Source organism: Aedes albopictus, chromosome 2 (genome assembly GCF_035046485.1).
Source record: "Aedes albopictus strain Foshan chromosome 2, AalbF5, whole genome shotgun sequence".
Lineage (NCBI taxonomy): Eukaryota > Metazoa > Arthropoda > Insecta > Diptera > Culicidae > Aedes > Aedes albopictus.
The window spans coordinates 391,058,696-391,081,903 of NC_085137.1; the positions used below are offsets into that span (position 1 = coordinate 391,058,696).

Below are 23,208 nucleotides of genomic sequence, written 5' to 3' on the forward strand. Positions count from 1 at the left end.
AACCGAACCAATAGGGAATTGCCATTGATTGAACTTAAAAACAAAGTCCGGTGCGTTGATCCGTTTGCGAGGATCAATGGTGAAGCTGGGTCCTGAATCGGCTGCAAAGGATAGACCGGGTTGCGACTGTTCCGTATCAGGGGCGACGTGTGCATTCGAACGGACCGACCCATAGCGGTAGATGAACATTTTGAAGAATTTACAAATTTCCTTTTTTCGACTACCGCGGGAGATTTCAGCGTCGACGACAAGGACAGTCACGACGAAGCCGATGATTTTTTCTGCTCCGGCGTAGTCGGAACCGTGCTGCGTTGAAATCATAGTGTAGAGCTTTTGTTGACCACATAGCTGATCCGCGGTAGTGTATACGAGCAGCGCACGTAATATCGACAGTTTAACGGAGTTTGAAAGAGGTGCGTACGATAGCAGTCGAGTGATAATCGCGTTCTGACATTCGACAAAAACGTACCACAACATACTGTTCCCGTGCATCACCGCTGTCAATAGGTCAGTCTTCTTTGTACTAAACAGAGAGGATTTTGTCTCGACGTTCTTCATTCTACTCTGAGTTCGCTTCTCTAGCTTCTGACCGGTGTCCAGGTACGAAGGAATACGACATACTCGTGTCTCACTCAATGCCGATCTATAATCGTTTTGCGCTCGCTCTATAACGGTGAGTTCCTTCTGTACGCACACTATAGAGCATTCTATGTGCGTTTTAACGTACTGGTGTAGTTGCAATAATGGTAATTTTATCACTATACGTTGCTGAGCCTGACAAAATATAGGTTTGATCTTCCTGGTTGTTCGCAAATCCTTGGTGTTAGTAATACTTTTTCTACGGGTATTTTGTGAGAACTTCCTCACACAACTTGATCCTTGGCTCGAAATACACACTTCGTGGCATAGCTGATGAGATCGGTCGGCTGTATCTTCATAGTTGAACTCGAAGTTTGATGGTGTTCCATACGGTGCACGAGAAATGAAGTTTTTCATAGTACATCTTACACTGCTGCTTGCGCTCATATTTTGCGTCATCGAATCTGCTTTAGGAAACGCGCTTGAAATACGCTGCTGAGTCCCAAGCGATTTTAACCGATCTGTTAAGGATTCAGTTTCTATCGGTTGTATTGAAGGAATTTTCGATTTCTTCGGTATCGTTGAATTATCCGCTGTATGCGGTGAAGTTGATAACTGAATACCATCGGCTGAAGGTTCTTTGAAGGTTGACTTCCTTTGAATCTGCTGCTCCAGCAATCTATATTTTTCATTCAGGACTTTGCGCTCAAATGCAAAAGCGCGCCTTTCCATCTCAATCTCGCGCTGTTGCATTGCGCGCTCTTCATTTATTTGCCTTAGCCGTAGGGCAAGACGAGCGGATGCTATGCTTAGTGAACTATTCACTGACGAACAACCGCGACCTGTGCATGGCCGGTTGTTATTGTCGCGCTTATCTTTTATTAGAGTCCTGCGGCGGTCGTACGCTCGCAAGGCATACCGCCGCATGACAGTCGCAAGGCAAAACAAAAAAAAGTGTTCCCGCCAAAAACAAAAGCACGTGGGTTTCGCGAAGTGGCTGATGTTTTCGAATGTATTGGTGACGAACGGCAAGAGCAGCTCAGTGGAATGAGTGTTCTTGCTGTCAAACCCCATATAGTGGAATTATATAGTTTTAAATCTGGTGACACTGTTATGATTAGTGACTGTCGCGCTGATATCAGAAGCCAGAGGCAGATAATCGCCATATTCTGATTTTTCTTGAGAGGCATAATATATGATTCGGGGCGCGGTTGAGGATCGCTGCTTCCCGTTGATGCTACTTTCGGCAACGGTGGTAAGTTTGCCATCGAAAGTTTTAAAGTATGTTGGCGGGGAAAGGATCACGAAATCCAGTGGGTCACCGGGTTGTCAGCAGCACAACAAAATCGCCGCCAAGTTTGCGGTTAGGTGCAGCTTTAAACTGCAATTTGATATTTATTATTATTTCATTTCATCAGAATGCAATCATTAATTTACTTACACTTTCGGTGTATTACCACATCTTACTGTGATTTCTCCTTTCCAAACAGCAAACATTTCATATTTTAGATTAGTTCAACATGTCATGCATGTAGACTTAAGAAAATGTACATCTTTTAGGCACTATAAGAAATTAGGTATTAATTAACATTGTAGTTTCACTAGTATACAATAATTGCATAACTTACTTTTAAGTAGGATGAACAAATTCACTAGATTTAGGTAGAATAATCAATTCAATAGGTTTAAGTAGTTTCTACTCCTGACCAAGTTTTTTTTCGTTGAATGTTGTCTCTGTATTATTATTTATTATTAGTTTCTTGACCATGTCATTGTATCATACTTCTTAACCATCATTGGGGCTACACCCAGCCTGTTGATGAAATAAATAAACTAAATACTCAGTATTAAATACTCAGAATAACTATGCGTTCTTTCCTTTTTGCTTCTTTTCTTATCTATCTATAATTTAGCCCCTGTCAAGCGCAAAGCGCTGTCAGCTCTTGTCATCGCTAGAAGCTCTGTATCGCCCAATGCACTTGCAGTGTTCCCAGCGGTAACACTTCGCAAGTGAGTGTTCCCATCCTTGCGCTGTCTGTGCCTCATTCGCTCTCGTACGGTGTTTCATTCTCGCCCATGCTGCATTCTTCTCGTTTTTCAACTGTTCGCATTCGCCGTCGTACCAGTCGTTTCTGTGATTCGGGCTCGCGAAGCCTAGTGGTGTAACCGCGGTACTACCTATTGGATGGCGCATTGGATGTCCCTCCAGCCATCTTCAAGTGTAGCTGCACCAAGCTGCTCTTCCGTTGTTAGGGTCACTGCTAACTGCTGCGCGTAGTCTTGAGCCACTTCTACGTTACGCAGCTGCTCGATGTTGAACCGCGGCGTTCGACTTCGACGCGTGGTGATAACTGTCGAAAGTTTTGAGCGCATGCATACCCGATCAGAAAGGCATAACAAAATTATAACCGATTGAGTTATTTATTTCAAAAAATTTTCATAACAGAATGAGTTATAAAATTCGCCGGTTAGGTGTTAAAATAACAAAAATTATAACAAAAATTGCTCTAGCCATAACATAATTATAACAGGTCTTGATACAATTTTAACAAATTTATAACAACGTGAGATATAATAAATCTTGGAATGATCGAAAAATTATAACACATGTTGTTATAAATTAGATATAAATATATTGGGTAAAAATTGAGTTGGGTAAATTTTAACTCATTTTTTGGTTAATTTTTATTAAGAGTGTTATTTATTTTTAGCGAAAAGTTTTTTGTATAAAAAACTTGCCCCACTTAGTATGTAAAAAACCCACACCCAGACGGGAATCGAACCAAGGACGCCAGCCTTCAACTACAATCCGGCGCCTTTATCCATGAGGCCATTGCAGCACTTGAAGTGAGGGGAGGTTTAAGATCAAGTGGTTCTTCGTTTTGGTGGCTGGTCTATAAATAGACTCGTTTGTCCAACGCACAGGCGAGGGAAACTATGACGTCACATAAAAATATTCTTGATACAATTGATCGCAATTACGTCATCTTAGGATATAATAACAAAAGTGGATATAATTTAGTTACAATTGTAACTCAAGAATGTGCTCTGCATTTTAGCATGTTTTGTCTCGTGATTCAGACCAGAAATAAATGTCGTATCTTCTTTAAAGTGGTAAAGATAGTCAATGGCTCTCAGACATTGAAAAGAGTGGTACAGTAATGTTCCGATTTTATCACCCCCTTTCCATAAATGTTTTCAAACACTGTAAAAATCTATATGCGTTTTCAATATTTTGAACGTTGGAAAGCACGCATACAAACTTCATCCTGAAGAAGAGGGAGGAGATTTTCCCTAAAATGTAACAGGGCATTAATAAAAAATGAAGGTCTGACGCGTGGAGGGGGTGATAAAGTCGGAACATAACTGTATACAATTTCACCTTTTCTTGGCGCTAGCGAGATAATTATCTAATGTTTCTCACCATAAAGGAAGTTCCTGCCTAGCAAAGTTATGCAGTAGTCTTGTGATTGGAAATTACATCACTTCGTGGCGTTAGTATGCATTCCTGGAGATTGTCAGATTTAGGTGGCTTGTGAAATAAAAAAATAAGTGTTTAAAGCCCAATTTAAACATTATATGGTACAAGAATTGACATACTAAAGCAACTTTGTGAGTTTTGCTTTGCCTCGTGATCTCATATAATGTTTTTATTTTCAGCAAAAATACTCACAACAAGCAATTTCCTCAAGTATTCCTACTAGGTACTTCACTAAATACTAAGTATTCCAACTTCGAACTTCGGTATTTGCCTTGGCATTTGCTCAATATGCATGACGATGTCCATCAACATATCGATAATATTCTGCTATTGATTGGTTTTTCAAAAGCTTTTAACAGGGTTTCTCATTTTGAACTGCTGCAGAGATTATCACATCTATTTGATTTCCGTTGAGATTCTGTGTCACTGAGTAAATCCTATTTGAATAACCGCTTTCAAATAGAGGAAGTTAAAGCAAATCATTCTAGCCCGATCGGTATTCCATCGGGAGTGCTACAAGGATCGGTTTCAGAACCATTGCTGTTAGCCTTATGTGCCAACGGCCTTCCATCATCTTTGAAAGTATGTAATATCTATATTAGCTCAAAAAATCGTTTTTGCTCCACACCGCTTACTGGGGGAACAGGGTCGTTGAAATATGATGAAATTGGAGTCACGTAAAAATCACCAGTTGCGACGCCCTGATTGAACTATTTGATGGGCATCACTGCAATTAGCAGTGAAACATAGTAGCCATGATTTCTGTGTTCTATCTTTGGACCCATATACAGCAGCAATGTTGCCTGCTGGGAAGCTGGAGGATCACTGTTAAAGTTTCTCCAGTTCGATGAAAATCGATAACTAATTAATTAGCCGTCCGATTTCAAAGCGGTCTTCGGCAAAGTTGTAGCTAATAAAGTTGCCTATGAGTATCAGGGTTCAATTAATCATCTTAGACAGTTGGGAAAATGTTACGGTCGATTGAATGAAAAACGTCGTTTTCCCGTAGTAATTCCCATATAAACTTTGAAGGGCTTGTGCAGTCTCAATTTTCAACCAAATTAGCTCAAATTTTGGGAGGAGACATAGATTCTGGTTACAAATCGAATAAGCGGTGTAGAGCAAAAACGATTTTTTGAACCACGCTAATCTACATGTTTGCAGATGATCAGCAGCTGTATTTCTACTGAATTATTATGAACGTTAATTGTATGGCATATATTTAAGTCATGTTATTTTACAACGAACATTCACGATAAAATAATAGCATGAAACCAGCTCACCCATTTATGCGAATATGGCTCTGCTGCTGCCGAACCACCGCACACTACTCTATCAAAGTTTCTAATGGTAAACGATTGCAAAAATTATTACATCAGTTTGATTTCAGTAGAGATTTTGTATCATTGCTTTAATCCTATTTGAATACCGCTCTCAAATTGTAAGTGGATGTTAAACGAAATCATTCAAACATGATCAGTGGAAGATTGTGACACTTAAAACTTATTACAGGAATGTTGACAGTTTCGATGAAATCATCCTTTTCAAATCCCTTTTGATGCCTCACTTATCATATAGATTGGAATTAATATTAAACGCTTCTGTAGCTGCATATAATTGTTTGAGATGTGTCTAGATACTCTAGTACTACTAGTAGCACTCGTGTCCTGAATAAAGGTAGCCAATATCAGTGGAGCACGCTTAATTTTTTTAGCACTAATATATGTGTAACCCTAATAGACCAAATCCGTGGCGCTCAACGAGTGACTAAGACTTACATAGATCGAAAATCAGCTCGTGCAACCACTTACGCGAATATTTTGCAATAATTTCGGCATGGGAACCACGTTTGGTTTACAAATCACCTTGGAATACCAAAACATGTTGGTGTTTGACAAAAATTGACGACAAACATGCCTAAAGGTCCAATCTGCAAAAGAGAGGCTCTCTTTGTTCTGATTCTCATTAAATTATCACGATGTCACATTTTTACAATTTGTTATGTGTAGATCAAAAAAGGGTTGCTTTATCTACCTTCTGACATGAGAAAAATCCAAATTCATAAATACAAGTACGTTGTAATCAAAATAGAGGAGACTTAAAGAGAGTCTCTCATCTGCAGATAACCCCTATAGGCATGTTTGTCGTCAAATGGGAGCGTACGAGTAATTTTGAAATTTGTGTAAATGTTAATCGTTCAATGAATGCCATGCAAAAGTGTAAACATTGGTTCTCCGTGAGGAGTAGTGGCTGGCCCATATAGCCACAGCTGTAAGGGCGTGGGTAGGGTATCCAGCAAGACCACGCTGGGTGTGAAGAGTTCGATTTCCGGTGGGTCCAGGAACTTTGCATAAAGGAAATTTTCTTGCCTTCCTTGGGCATAGAGTATCTTCGTGCTTGCTGCACGATGCACACATGCAAAATGGTCATTGGCAGCGGCAGCTCTCAGTTAATAACTTAAGCTGAGAAGCTGGATTTGACCCAGTGGGGACGTTACGTCAAGACGAAGAATTAGTATGGGAGTGAAGAGTATGGCTGTACACCACAGAGCGGCGAAATTGCGCACCAAACACCACCTGTAACATATTCATTTGACATACACTTCATTTTCAAAACTATAACTGAGTTTGTTATAATGTTGATATAAAGATGATCAACATGAATTTATTTTGATTATAACTGATCTTGTTATAATTCTGATATAATTATATCAGGTTTTCAGATCAATTCTGTCAAATATATCTAAATATAACAAACGTTGATATATATATCAACCGTTGATATAATTTTGTTACATTTTTGTTATGCCTTTCTGATCGGGTACAGCGACTAAGTAGTGATCCGAATCTATATTCGCACTGCGGTATGTGCGGACATAAGTTATATCCGAGAAGAATGTACCGTCGATTAGAACGTGGTCGATTTGGTTTTCTGTTTGATGGTCGGGTGATCTCCAGGTGGCTTTGTGGATATCTTTGCGGGGGAAGAAGGTGCTTCGGACTACCATACCACGGGAGGCTGCAAAGTTTACGCATCGCTGGCCATTATCCTAGTATAGAATTACAATGTAGTACCCGAATGATCAATTTCACCCCGTTGATCAATTTGATCAATATCATCAGCGAAACCAAGCAGCTGAACGGACTTCGTGAAAATCGTTCCACTCGTGTTTATCCCCGCTCTCCCAATTACACCCTCTAAAGCAATGTTGAACAGCAAGCACGAAAGACCATTACCTTGCCGTAACCCTCTGCGAGATTCGAAGGGACTCGAGAGTGTCCCTGATACTCGAACTACGCACATCACTCGATCGATCGTCGCCTTGATCAACCGTATCAGTTTATCCGGGAATCCGTATTCGTGCATAATCTGCCATAGCTGTTCTCGATCGATTGTATCATACGCCGATTTGAAATCGATGAACAAGTGATATGTGGGCACGTTGTATTCGCGGCATTTCTGCAACACCTGGCGGATGGCGAACATCTGGTCCGTTGTAGCGCGTTCACCCGTAAATCCAGCCTGATATTGCCCCACGAACTCTCTTGCAATCGGTGATAGACGGCGGCATAAAATTTGTGAGAGTATCTTGTAGGCAGCGCTCAGTAGTGTGATCGCGCGGTAGTTCCCGCAATCCAACTTGTCGTACTTTTTATAGATGGGACACACGATACCTTCCATCCATTCCTCCGGTAATACTTCCTCCTCCCAAATCTTGGTAATGACCCAGTGTAGTGCTCTCACCAGTGTTTCTCCACCGTATTTTAGAAGCTCGCTTGGTAGTTGATCTGCTCCAGCGGCTTTGTTGTTTTTCAACCGGCCAACCTCCTCCTTAATCTCTTGGAGGTCAGGGGCCGGAAGTCTTTCGTCCTGTGCACATACTCCTAGATCTGTTACCACGCCACCTTAACGCGGTACAGCTCTTCCATCGCTTCGCGATCTCGTTCTTCCTGCTGATGCTTTTTCATCCGGAAGACTGAGTTCTGCCTGTTCCGCGCCTGTTTGTAACGTGCCTCATTCGCTCTCGTACGGTGTTGCAGCTTGCAGCATTCTCGCCCATGCTGCATTTTTCTCGTTTTTAACTGTTCACATTCGCCGTCGTACCAGTCGTTTCTGTGATTCGGAGTCGCGAAGCCTAGTGCTGTAGCCGATGTACTACCTATGGCGGATCGGATGTCCCTCCAGCCATCTTCAAGTGTAGCTGCGCCAAGCCGCTCTTCCGTTGGTAGGGCCACTGCTAACTGCTGCGCGTAGTCTTGGGCCACTTCTAAGTTACGAAGCTGCTCGATGTTGAGTCGCGGCGTTCGACTTCGACGCGTGGTGATACAGTGACCCCACACCGATGAATCACCTTAATTTTTGTACACTATTTATGAATCACCATGTTGATCAAATGGAGTGATCCATAAACTGTGGTCATTTTTGCCGATTCATAAATTGTGGGGTCACTGTAACTGTCGAAAGTTTTGAGCGCATGCATACAGCGACTAAGTAGTGATCCGAATCTATATTCGCACTGCGGTATGTGCGGACATTAGTTATATCCGAGAAGAATGTACCGTCGATTAGAACGTGGTCGATTTGGTTTTCTGTTTGATGGTCGGGTGATCTCCAGGTGGCTTTGTGGATATCTTTGCGGGGGAAGAAGGTGCTTCGGACTACCATACCACGGGATGCTGCAAAGTTTCCTCATCGCTGGCCGTTATCGTTCGATACGGCGTGCAGGCTGTTTCGCCCGATTACCGGTCTGTACATTTCCTCCCTTCCTACCTGCGCGTTCATGTCGCCGACAACGATTTTCACGTCACGCGGCGAGAAACCATCGTATGTTTGCTCTAACTGCGCGTAGAACGCTTCTTTCTCGTCATCGGGTCTCCCTTCGTGTGGGCAGTGGACGTTGATGATGCTGTAGTTGAAGAAACGGCCCTTAACTCTTAACATGCACATCCTTGCGTTGATCGGCTGCCACCCGATCACACGTTATCGCATCTTGCCAAACACTATAAATCCTGCTCTCAGTTCATTGGTGGTGCCACAGCTTTGGTAGAAGGTAGCCGCTCGATGCCCGCTCTTCCACACTTTCTGTCCAGTCCAACAAAGTTCCTGCAACGCCACGATGTCGAAGTTGCGGGGATGTAGTTCGTCGTAGATTATCCTGTCACATCCTGCGAAACCAAGTATTTTCTCCTATGTTATTCGCAATGGGGATTTTTACGGGTGGCTTATTGGGCCTACGCCAACACTCCTGTCTCGCCGGTTTACGGTACTGAATTTACCGAGTTATGGGTAGTACGCTGATCGCAAGAAATTTCTTGGCCTATCTCGATGCGTGGAAAATTCAGGCAAGGAATCGCTCAAGAAATAATAAAGCGTCGCTTTATCCCGGATTCTAGTACGGAGCTGAAACGAAACTTCAAATCAAATGGGGCTTGCTGTGTTAAATTTCTCGACCATTCCGGTCACGAAAAATAATGCCCTGGACGAGAATTACTTGAGTGATTCCGTTTGAAGTGCATACCTCGCATTATAGCAAAAACACTATCCGTGCAAAAAAAAAGGAATCCAGTATAATGTCAAATAAGTTATTTAACATAGGCTTCTTTGATCATGGCTACAGGCCATTACTCTATAACACTTAAAACCTAAATAAGATCATTGCTGTTTTGAGAGGGAGGTTTTTCGTAAAAAAAATGTTTATTTTTTATGGGTTATGCGAGGTATGCACTTCAAACGGAATCGCTCAAGTAATTTTCGTTCAGTGCATTATTTTTCCGTGACCGGAATGGTCAAGAAATTTAATACAGCAAGCCCCATTTGATTTGAGATTTCGTTTCAGCTCCGTACTCCGTAGCTCCGTTGAGCGATTCCTTGCCTGAATTTTCCACGCATCGAGATAGGCCAAGAAATTTCTTGCGATCTCCGTACTACCCATTAAGGGGTACGGTACGGTCATCCATGCCCATGCTAATGCTCAAGATGCAACCAGGATGGCTCAATCAGAAATACGTGACCAGAGATGACGGTCCAAGAATATTTGCCTATGATTTCACCAGAAATATTGGCCTGGAAATATGAACAATATATTTTTAAAGAATATTTTTCAAGGAATATTATACCAGATATGTTGGTTCATGAATATTTATCAAAGAATAAAAAATATACAGTTTTAATCAATTTATATTTAAAAAACTGCTAAGATATATTGGGTTCACTGCAAATATAAAATTTGAGGCTTTGTGCTGGATGGTTAACAGTAGTTTAAAAAAACAATTCGAATTGTTTGAAAATCAATCAACGACCAATATGTATTATGCAAAATGACGTGCTGAATCCAAAATCGCAGGGCATTTTTTTATATAGAGCAGTTTTTGAGAAGTATCCAAAAATCAAGTTTGAATTTCTTCAAATTCAAAATCGAATATTTTATTAGCAAACAAAAGCTAAATATATTGCCTTTCGGTCGTCCGAATATATATTTTACGTAAGGTAAACATTATATTAATCTTGATCTTCTTATAGGAACTTCGAAAAAAGTCAAAAGGTTTTGAATCGATCGAAACTAGCGTTGTCTTCAATGTCTTCCTTCCAAAATACCCATTGGGACAAAGCCGGCTTCTTAGATTAGTGTTCTATATGAGCACTTCCACAGTTCTAGAGTTTTCACTGACGATGACCATTTTTGCATTCATATATCGCGTCACAGGCACGAAGATTCTATAACATTTACCCGAAAGACAAATAGCCGAATGACATTTACCCGAACGTCATTTACCCGAATGCGACACTTACCCGAAATATACTAGAATTACTTGATACCATTGTGATCCGTTTAACAAACGGTGTAGAACCATTCGGCCATTGGCCGTTAGGCACAAGATTATTAGGCCGGATAGACATTAGGCTAAATAGAAATTTGAGATAGGATGTTTAGAGTATTGCTTATATTTGCATTACCTAATTGTCGGCCAAACTACAAACTCTCCGAGCTCTATCAGTGAATTTTCCTTCTTTTGAAATTATGTTATTCTTATGAGATGTACTGTTGCAAAGTTTTTGGCTACCAAACTTCTTGCTCTCCCATCAGTGATTTTTCCGTCTTTCGAAAATAAGCAATTCTTTCAATTTGTACTGTTCCAGAGCTTTTTGGCGGACAAACTACTTACTATTCCAGCAGATATTTTTCTTTCTTTTGAAAATGGGATATTCTTTCGAGTTGTACTGTTATAGAGTTAATAGCCGTTAACTGTTAACTGTTAACTTTTACTCTGAGATTTTTTTAGTCAAATATTTTTTCGGTCTTAGGTCTACTTGGCATAATGATTATCCAACTTTTTGACCTGTGGCCTAAATTTCGTTTGGTTCAATTACTTATAATTCGGCATTATGACCATTCGAACCAATGTCCATTCGGCCTAATGACCTTCAACCTAAATGCCATCTGCCGAATGGCCTACATTGGAGCATTCGAGCTGCAACATTCTTTTCAAATATTCCACCTTTTTTCGAACACGGTAGTCGTTCAGTTAGTTATTGGCGTGAAGGATTTAACCGAGATTTACCATTCTTTGAAATACAAATTATTTTTCGATATAAAGAACAGCTCATGCTTCAAAGAAGGGTATATCTCTGATAGAAATATAAGCAGCTTATCGCCAATGATTATTTTAACCGCCGACCTCGAAAGAACAGTCTGCATTTTTATGAAGGGTATGTCTCTGGAGAGAATGTTTACAACTTGAACGCAAACTATATTGCAGTTAAGGCCCCTTAGCGTGTCATTGCAAAATGGCTTCTTCAAAATCATTGACCGAAATCAACTTTACACAACATTGCACCAATACATATTTGCAAAAAATCGACGCTTATCTTATTCTATAAAATAATCAATTACATGCAAGATATTTGGCATAAAAATGTATTCACACTACTTCAAATACAAGCCTCTCTCCAAGTAATCACGATACTAAAGCATTATTTCACTCGAAAGTTGAATTTTTTAACGATTTGTTTCGACCGCACTCAAAATGTGGTTGGTGGTGTTTACCACCCACCGCAGTACCAACGACGACGGCGGCAGCGCGGTGATGTCTTTTGGCGCGCACAATCATCGATCATTGCATGCAGTGATGTCGATCCTGCTGGCCAAAGCATCAATAAAATTGATCGAAATCATTGAAAAAGTCAAGTCAAACCCATAGGCTATGCGTCATAAAATCAAAAATAATTTGTGGGGTGATTATTTTTTACTTTTTTACCACAATTGTTAGTGAAATAAGCAAAGCATTATAATTTACGAAATCTTCACCAAGCGGTCCGCCAGCACTGCTGTTGCAGCAAACATAAACAGTGGGAAAACGTATCAAAATAATTCGATCATTTCTAGCTTGTTACATATAAAATCTAACATCTTTCGTGACATTTGGATATGTTTCCTAGTTATTCATTGGAGTAGAGTAGTTTACTGCTTGAGTTGCTTTCAAATGATTCATATTGTCGAAATGTTTACATTGGAGGTACCGAGACAAAGAGGTGCTATTTTTGTTTGTTTGTTTATGGAATTAGTTTAGAAAGGCTACACAACTACTATCGCGCTTGATGATTGTTTGGAATAAGAATCAAATAAGAAGAACAACATTTGAGATGACACGCTAAGGGGCCTTAAACTCAAAAGAACAGTCTGTGTTTGTCTTCTGACAATCCTCTGGTGAAAATCTTGAAAATTGAAACCAAGGAGCAATCTGAAAAAGCGGTATCTACCTCCATCAAAACTCTAAGGCGCAATAGGGAGCAACCGGTGCTTCTCTATTACAATATTCAATACACTAAATAAACTAAGTGAATGAAGGATCAGATTTGTAAATGCGAGATAGATCAATATAGGTTTCGGGTAATTGTCGTTTCGGGTAAATGTCGCATTCGGATAAATGTTGCATTCGGGTAAATGTCGCATTCGGGTATTAGGCATTCGGGTACATATATGTCGCATTCGGGTAAATGGTTTTCGGGTAAATGTTATAGAATCGGCACGAAGGTACTATATGACCAAGGCAGTCAAGGAACTTTCCATTGAAAAGATCCTGGACCGTTCGGAAATCGAATCCAGTACCTTCAGCATGGTCCTTCTAAATGTTCTAAATATTGGTTAACCGCGCGTTTACCGCTGCGAGATTTCTTCAATCCTATTTATATTCCCCAAAATGATCCTCAGCTGAACTTATCATCATAACTCGTGTAACTTATGATCTCGCCCTAAAAACCATTGCACAGTGGAAAAAAACCGACCCAAAAAGGCACCTAATTATTGCGGCTGATTGCAATCTTTGAAGCCCATCTTTTTCGAATAGAAAAATGCCAAGGAATCGATTGGTGATAGTTTCATTCACCGGAATTGAGTGTAAGTGTCCATTTTGCCCCATTTTCCGCTAAACAACACTGTTTTTCTGAAATAAATAATGGTTTCAACTGATTGCGGCTAACCAACCAATTTTTTATTGATGTAGAATTGACAGGTGCATTCTATGGAGCATACCTCGATCTGTATCTTTGACTGGAAGTGCCCATTTTGCCTCATTTTCCCCTAAAAATACTGTTATTCTGGATTAAAAAAATAGTTTCAACTGATTGCGGCTAACCAACCATTTTTTTCTTGATGTAGAATTTACAGGTGCATTCTATGGGACACACCTTAATTTGTGTCATTGAATGAAAGTGCCCATTTTGCCTCATTTTCCTCTAAGATACTATTTTTCTGAATGAAAAAAAATGTTTCAACTGATTGCGGCCAACCAACCAATTTTTACCTGATGTAGAATTAATCGGCACATACTTTGCGGTGCACCTCGATATATGTCATTGACTGGAAGTGCCCATTTTGCCTCATTTTCCCCTAAAAATACTGTTTTTTTCTGAATTAAAAATTAGTTTCAACTGATTGCTGCATACCTACCATATTTTTCTTGATGTAGAATTGGCAGGAACATTTCATGAGGCACACCTCGATCCGTGTCATTGACTGGAAGTGCCCATTTTGACCCATTTTCCCCTATAAATACAGTTTTCCTGGATTAAAAATAGCTTAAACTGATTGCGGCTAACCAACCAATTTTTACCTGATGTAGAATCAACCGGCGCATGCTTTGGGGCACACCTTGATCTGTGTCGTTGACTGGAAGTACCCATTTTGTCTTATTTTCCCCTAAAAATACTAACTTTTCAAAGAAGGCGTGACGATTACTCTTTATCCCTACTGGTAACAGATAATGACATGATCTCGAAAATTTTTGTTGCAGACAAAACGGAAGCTGATTTTGTTGCATACTTTTCAATTCGTGAATAATCAATTATTACAAACATAAAGTCGAAACTGTTTGATGATGGATCTTCAGCAGAGTTGCAGTGTTTACCTACTCGAAGTTACCGTTCGAAAATCGCAATGCAAGGTTGAAAAATCTCTAAACTCTTGGTGTACGATGTTTATCCTATTATTATGCCTCTCAAGAAAAATCAGAATATGGCGATTATCTGCCTCTGGCTTCTGATATTAGCGCGACAGTCACTAATCATAACAGCGTCACAAGATTTAAAAGTATATAATTCCACTATATGGGGTTTGACAGCAAGAACACTCATTCCACTGAGCTACTCTTGCCGTTCGTCACAAATACATTCAAAAACATCTGTTACTTCGCGAAACCCACGTGCTTTTGATTTTGGCGGGATCACTTTTTCTTTTGTTTTGCCTTGCGACTGTCATGCGGCAGTATGCCTTGCGAGCGTACGACCGCCGCAGGACTCTAATAAAAGATAAGCGCGACAATATTTTCAAGTTGGAACAATCTTATGTTGCATTGGGTGGATTGTCGCAACAAATACAGGTTGCGACATTGTCATTATTGTTGCGCGATGGTTGAATTTTGATTCACTGTCTGAAACACTATATTTGAGTAACCATTGTTTATTTGTCTAGATGCATTATTTCCATTACTAAATCATCCGTGTACTGCACGTGCATCAACCAACATGAAATCAATTACATATTTTTTCTGAAATCAATTTGTGTCCAACTATTTTACCGGATCAACGTCAGTGAGGCAAATCTGCTGCTTTGTTTCGTTGCATCATCCGCACGGGTGCCCACAAACCCCCTGAAGAAAGCGTTAGTTCTTGAAGCCGCCGCCTTTGGTGGGGCGCCACGGGTTTGTTTACAAAATTTCAGTCTGCTGGCCAATCTGCTACGTGCGGAAGCGAACTTTGTCGTACGAAGATAAATTCGTGATCGAAAAACAATCATTTCCAAATATTGTTCAATGGGTTTAGTATTCTTTGTTAAATTTACAAGATGCACAAGTATGAAAACATATTTAGCCCATTTAAAACAACACTTAAGTCAATTAAATTTGAATGTCGCACCTGCTCCAACAGAAAAAATCACTGTGTTTTCAGCCTTATGCAACCGCCGATTCAAATCAGCACCACGTCCAGCACCATATCACAGACAAACAGACGTACCTCTTAGAGGAAATTCATCAAAAACTTTTGCCCAGTGTCTTTTTCGTGAGCACACTGCCACCTGTTGGTAGAACCGCGCGCGACACTGTTGGCCATGATGGATTTCGATTTGACGTTTGCTAACACGCACACTACTACGCATATCGCCTGTAATTTTCGTTTGCATCGTTCAGCAACGTGTACACTGGAAAACGTCAAAGCGATCGAACACTATCGCCTCTGGTGGAAGGATCGCGTAAATCAAATGAAATTTGAATTGATCGTTAAATGCGTGTGCCAAGCCGTTTTGAAGAGTGTTACGTCTGTTTGTCTGTGACCATATCTTTAGCTTCAATCCAGTTGTAAGTGGATGACAGCCGTTTCATGGGGTTGGTGCCCACCGCAAGCCAGCCAAGAAACCGTTAGCTGCTGTTCGATCGCGGTGGCGCGCAATAATTTTGGAAATGTTTTCATACAAATGCCTCTCAATGTAGATTTTTGTATGAAACCTCCTGATTTTTTTTTTTTGTGGTGGAAAATGTTTTTCGTTTTTGCGGAAACCATTTTTAATAAATTTTCACTAAAAAATGGTTTCTGAAAAAATGGAAAACATTTTCCACCAAAAAAAAAAAAAATCAGGAGTTACCTTGATCCATACTCTACATGTGTACGAATACCGATTTTGAAAATATTGCTTCGTTATTTAATGAAAAATCAAAAACCAAAAATATGAGGACAGTGTAGAGAACAAAACACACAGATTACTTTTGATTAATCTTTAATTTCTTTATTCTTTCACTTTCAATATACACCAGCCGAAGCCAAGCACACCCGATCGCTCCCGTCACTTGTATATCTCCCCCCAAACGTCATGTCTCTTCTTTTCCCCTTGCATTGTCATTCCTCTTCGTCAGGGTCGCATTCAGGGGGCAACCCTACAATCCCCCCCAAAGAATATTTTATGTCTTCTTCAATGCGGTAGATAATCCTTGTACTTTGCAGGTTCCTTACGAATACGTTTTGTGCCCACCAACTTGTATCCGGAAGACGCAGCTGCATTTTCCGAAATTCCAACGCGTCCTTCATGTTGTTCTCCCTCGGTTTGCGGTGCTGTTTGCAATTCCTCGCCTGATGATGGGTTTTCGTCTGCCCTTTCGAGCCTTTTCAAGTGTGACACATTTCGCCGATACTCCTTATTATTTTCTGCAGACTTGATGGTGACATCACCGCCGGATTTACGAACGACAATAAACTCCTCTGGCGAGTAGTCCGTGCAGAGTTTATTATCCTTACGCATACGCTTTGCAACAACTCGATCACCAATCACGATTTCACTATACCGGGCTTTACGTTTCGCATCTGTATATTCTTTCCCTTTTGCTTTTTCCAATCGATCGTGGTCATATACTTCTGACCGAGTATGATCAATCCGCGGTATCTCAGGTAGTTTACTGCGGATCCTTCGACCAAACATCAATTCTGATGGTGACTGACCTGTGGTTGGATGTATCGTAGCATGATAGGTCAGGATATATTGTGACAAAACTTGTTTCCAATCGTGTCCAAGCTCCTGTGCAATCCGCAGGCGCGGTCAGGATATATTGTGACAAAACTTGTTTCCAATCGTGTCCAAGCTCCTGTGCAATCCGCAGGCGCTTCAGAATAGAGCGGTTCTGACGCTCCACTTCCCCATTTTGCTGAGGCCAGTATGGGATTGTATTGATTAACTTGATACCCAAATCTTCACAAAATCCTTTGAATTCCTCACAGGACGAATTCAGTTGAGGGCCGTTATCTGCTCGAATGGACAGAGGTATACCAAACCGACTAAAAATAGTCGCTAGCTGATCGATCGTTTCTTTGGCAGTTATGTGCTTCATCTCACAAACCTCTATATAGCGGCTATAATAATCCACAGCAACCAGCAACGTCTGGCCATTAGGGAGTGGCCCCAGAAAATCTATAGCAATATCCTGCCATGGCCCACTTGGCATTTCCTTGCGCACCATGGGCTCTGGTGGATCTGGAGCTGCAACCAGTATACATCCGCGACATTTTTTCACGAATGCTTCAACCGCTGAATCCATTTTTGGCCACCACACTGCGCCGCGTAGATGTAGTTTCATCATTTTTATACCAATGTGTCCTTCGTGCGCAATATGAAGAACTTGCTCCCGGAGCAATTCAGGAACAACTATCCTGTCCACCCGCAACAAAATATCACCGAACCGACAAAGTTCATTAGCCACTACTCGAAATGGGAGCGGAAGCTCATTCACATTGTCCTCTTCAAGACATTTCAAAATTAGCTGAATTTCGGAATCAGTTCGAGACTTCTCTGCTATATCTTCCCACTTCAGTGCCACTGAAGTAGCGGCAGACATGGCTATCTGTTTTATCATTAGTTCTTCAGCGGAGTCGAATGGGACAGGTGGTAGCGTACCTAATCGGGATAGAACATCGGCCAGATTTTTTTCACCAGGAATGTGCACAACTTTGTAGTCAAATGCCTGCAGTCGAAGTACCCATCGTTCAATCCTGGCACATGGTCGTGAGCGATGAGTAAAAAGATATTCCAGTGCCTTACAATCAGTCAAAATTGTGAACTCCTTCCCATACAAATATGTCTGGAACCTCTCGACACTCCAGACGATGGAAAGCGCTTCCTTCTCCGTCTGGCAGTATCTTTTTTCAGTGTCTGTTAGTGATTTTGAGGCACAACAAATCACTCTGCTAGTGCCGTCTTTGTTGGTTTGCATCAGAATTGCCCCGAGTCCATGCGGGCTTGCATCTGACATCACTGAAGTACGATCGTTTTTGTTGAAAAACCCCAGCTCTAGCGCTTTTGACATTTCCAGTTTGATTCTGTCGAAAGATTCCTGGTGTTGCGGAGTCCACACAAACTGAACCCCCTTCTTTGTTAATTCTCTTAACGGTGCGTCGAGAGTGGCCAAATTGGGAACAAATTTGTTCAAATAATTAGCCAGCCCAAGAAAACTGCGTATCTCAGCTTCATTTTCAGGTGGACGGAATGACAAAATTGAGTTAATTTTGGTTGGAGATGGAGAAATTCCCGATTCGGTTATTCGGTGTCCCAGAAAATCCATTTCTGTTGCGCGGAAAACACATTTATCCCAATTAAGTTCAATGCCACGTTCTTTGAATCTTTTTAACACCTAGATTATGAAAAATTCAAAATGTATTTATTCACAGCTTACAAATCGCTTACATGTTTGTTTTCAAACTACCTCTTTCAATCGCGCATCGTGCTGCTCAAGATCATCCCCTTCAATAATTACGTCATCCAAATACCACATTGTTCCTGGACATCCTGTTAATATTTGGTCCATGACCTTTTGGAACACTTCCGGTGCCGTGACGAGTCCAAACGGGAGTCTCTTGAAGCGATACAGCCCTGTGTTTGTGATAAATGTCGTGACGTCCCTGGACTCAGGAGCTAACTCGACCTGCAGAAACGCCTCTTTTATGTCAAGTTTGCTCCAGTACTTCCCCTCTCCTAGTCTGGACAGATAGTCATCAACTGTCGGCATCGGATGACGCTCGCGGAGCACGGCCTCGTTAACCCGACGCAAGTCGAGGCAGATCCTAGGCTCACCGTTGGATTTTCCCACAACGACTAACGGAGACACCCAAGATGCCGGGCCTTCCTTCCTCTCAATTATATCCCTGTTCAGGAGTTGCTCCAATTTGCGATTGACCGCGTTCTCCAAAGGCATAGGGATACGCCTGAGTGGCTGGAAAACAGGTTTCGCTGCAGCGTCCATATGTATCTGTACTTGTACATCTCGGATTTTGGAAAACGGTTTATCGGATTGTTCGACTTGTTGGATGTCCAGCCCGATTCTCAATATTCCCAGGTCTTTCGCTGTTTTGTCTCCTAGCAAACATCGCTGTCCATCTTTGATGACATAAAACTCCGCTCGAGTGACTTTCTTCCCAACTTTAACATCCGCAACAAATGTTCCCAAAATCGTCAACGGATCATCGCTAGCATATCCGCGCAAAACTCTGTTGCTGCCCTTGACACAATCAGTTACTGTTACTCTTCGCTGTTTCAGGTTTTCCCACGCTGTATCCGTGATCAAGTTCGCATCAGACCCTGAATCGATGAGAAGATCCAAACCAACTCCACCGACCTCGCACTGCATTACGTTTGAATCGTTGCCTGTGTAGAAAGTGTAGTATGTCTTGCACGCTTCCTCCAGCATCGGCTTATCGATCGGATCTGTTTCCTTTTCGATTGATCGGACCTGTTTCGTAGGAATCGATGATTTGGTTTGAGATTTCCGGAATCGGCAACGAGACTCGAAATGTCCAACTCGGTTGCATGAGTGGCAAACTTTTCCTCTAGCTGGACAACTGTCTGCCGAAGAAATGTGGTCACGCCGCCCACAGTTGAAGCAACTAACGCCTGCCTGAATATTTGTTTGACGATAACGATTTGACAACGGTCTGTACGCCGTCGGACGACCACGGAATTTAACTGACGGATTGTTACTGATTTTCATGATCTGATGACTCAAGGGCGGATCATGAGCCTTTTTACCAAAATCCTTCACTTGGTGTTCAACGCCTTCGAGAGTAATGCCCAAAGCCTCAACTTCCGCAAGAGAACGATCCTGCTGAAGGATACGCCGACGCAATTCCGGCGACAAACAACCTTCGACGATGACATCAATCATAAATATTTCAGTAAGCACATCACGTACCTCCATAGTGTACTTCTCGAAACCGCAATCGGAAACTTGTTGCCGCAAGCGAAGAACGAAATCGGCAAACCTAAATCGTGCCAAATTATTATTATTATTTTTACTTTACCTAGGAACAAAAACATTAGACCTCACCTTTCCCCTTCATTTTGTTTCATTTGTCGAAGTTTGTGTCTCTCCAAACAATCTTGTCGACATGGTTCGAAAAATGTGTCCAAAGCATTAATTGCAACATCATACCATGGTTTCTCAATTGCGACCAAAGGAAAATTTTCACGATCAGGCAAATTTTGGAAAATTCGCTGCAATTGAGGTCCACCCAAATGCAGAAGTTTGGCTCGTTTTTTCCGTTGGTCCGTAATTTCATAGGCGTCGAAATAGCACTCCAATGCTCCTTTCCAGATTCTCCATTCTTTACACAGCTTTTGCTTTTCGATGTCATCACATCTGAAAGGTGGCATTGGACGGCTGTCTTCCATCTGTAAAAAATAATACGAATTCCCACAATGTTATATCTCGCTTGAATCCAAAGTTCTATGGTAAATTAATTAAATTAAAGTTCCCGTGAGCTTGAGCATAACTTTTATCACACTTCGCATGGCCCCACGCTCACCTCCTGCTGCAAAACCGCAGGTACAACCCGTGAAATAAGATTTCACCTCCTGTTTACAGGTACATCCTCTTGCCCGTGAACAGTTAGTTCACCTCCTGCCGTTGCTCGACAGGTACAAACAATTCAATACGCATAATCATACCCGTGAACATTCGCTCACATCCTGCCTTTTTAGGTAGGTACAAACATATTTAGCTTTGTCAATTTTGTTACCCGTGAACATCAGCTCACCTCCTGCCAAGCGGCAGGTACGAACCAAACAACAATAAATGTTTATATACTGCTCTTACAGGTACAACTAATGCCAACCGCTTTCATTTAATTTTAAATTCCCGCATTCATTCATCGATCCATCAATTTCCGATATTATTGAGCATCCCCATTTTCAAGAAAAACAAAACCCGTCCCTCAGCATACACGGAACCAGAAATCAACCCAAATATAAGTGCTTTTCACTCATATCGGCTCATCCGTGCGAGAACCCAAATTTGGCTATACCGCGTTAAAGCTCTGAGTGGGTATTTTCCGTTTGTTCCCGGCAGAAAATTGCAACCCATCGCAAAGTTCTTTCTACCTAGCGTTGACTTTCGAAGTACCCTAGTGGGTTGAAATAAACCCACTTTTGAGTAAACGGCAAGAAACCCAAATTTGGCTTCTCGCACGGACATTATCGGATAGGTAGCTGCTTCTCGCTTTGTTTTTGACAACATTGCGAGCGGGAGAGCGAGGAAACAACCCACTGCTAGGTAAAAAGATCAAGCGGTTTACTTATTTTTGCGTTCTTTTAACGTATTTTTTAGGTAATCTGTTTTTTCCGTGTACGCACACTAACACCAATGAGCCACCCTGTGAGCTCACCACGTACTCTTCTACCAGTAGAATCGCCATCATGCCGTGCTGGCTTTTTTCAGCCGATCGTGTCACCGTTTCAAACTAGATTTTTTATTATAATTCGTTTCTCTTTTCACTCACCTCGAACCGCAATCCTCGTCACCAAATTTGTAGAGAACAAAACACACAGATTACTTTTGATTAATCTTTAATTTCTTTATTCTTTCACTTTCAATATACACCAGCCGAAGCCAAGCACACCCGATCGCTCCCGTCACTTGTATATCTCCCCCCAAACGTCATGTCTCTTCTTTTCCCCTTGCATTGTCATTCCTCTTCGTCAGGGTCGCATTCAGGGGGCAACCCTACAGACAGCTTTCAGTTTCGCCTTAAGAGGTGAGTTATTTGAACCATCGTTTGAAGACTTAGAATGAAGGGCGCTAAAGAACGGTTTCCTAGAATGAGCTGAAATATTGCACATTTTGTTAATATGAGATCACAGACAAACAGACGTAACACTCTTCAAAACGGCTTGGCACACGCATTTAACGATCAATTCAAATTTCATTTGATTTACGCGATCCTTCCACCAGAGGCGATAGTGTTCGATCGCTTTAACGTTTTCCAGTGTACACGTTGCTGAACGATGCAAACGAAAATTACAGGCGATATGCGTAGTAGTGTGCGTGTTAGCAAACGTCAAATCGAAATCCATCATGGCCAACAGTGTCGCGCGCGGTTCTACCAACAGGTGGCAGTGTGCTCACGAAAAAGACACTGGGCAAAAGTTTTTGATGAATTTCCTCTAAGAGGTACGTCTGTTTGTCTGTGATGAGATCAAAATGGAACCCAAAAAGTGTTTTTTTCCTGTTCTACGTTAATACTTATGTTTCGTAGGGCACTCCTGTTTGTGTCTAAATCATTCACGCTTCAACTGATTTTCTCGAAACGAAAAAAAAACCTAAATCTTTGGACAAATTTGTCGTAACGAAAGATGATGTTGAGAATCACATCTAATCGCTACCACAATAGTAACCAGAATACCCGCTCTTTTCATTCGAGCTCAAGCTTCTCTTCTTTTTCATCGGCTCGGCACAAATCGGAGCTACGTTCGTCCGAGCCACCAACTGCCGTCACCGTTCTCGCATCGGGTTCGGGTGGCTAGCTGTCTCGCTTTTGGTCGCGCTTCAGACACGGTTCCAGTAAATCTTCGTTAAGTTTTGCTGCTTTATTGGGGACTACGAAGGTGATGATTTTGTTTGCGGTTTTCTGTGAGAAAGTGAAGGACGGAAGATTTTTTGCTTTTTTTTCACTCATACTCCCATAAGAAACCCCGTAGGAAGAAAGAGTGTTTCCCGGCTCATCAACCTTCGTAGTCGCGAATGCCGTTTCCACGCTGATTCGCAAAGGGATGTCTCAAATAGCGTGTATGTTTGCTTTTTCGATGCACACATAAGCAAATCCAGCAATTTGATTTAATATTCTAA

General features: G+C 41.5%; 1 protein-coding gene across 7 annotated transcripts in view; it reads left to right on the forward strand.

Annotated features, from left to right (window-relative positions):
- Positions 1-23,208, forward strand: part of LOC109404937 (protein cycle) — a 161,339-nt gene that overhangs the window by 137,277 nt on the left and 854 nt on the right. The gene's annotated exons all lie outside the window — the stretch shown is intronic.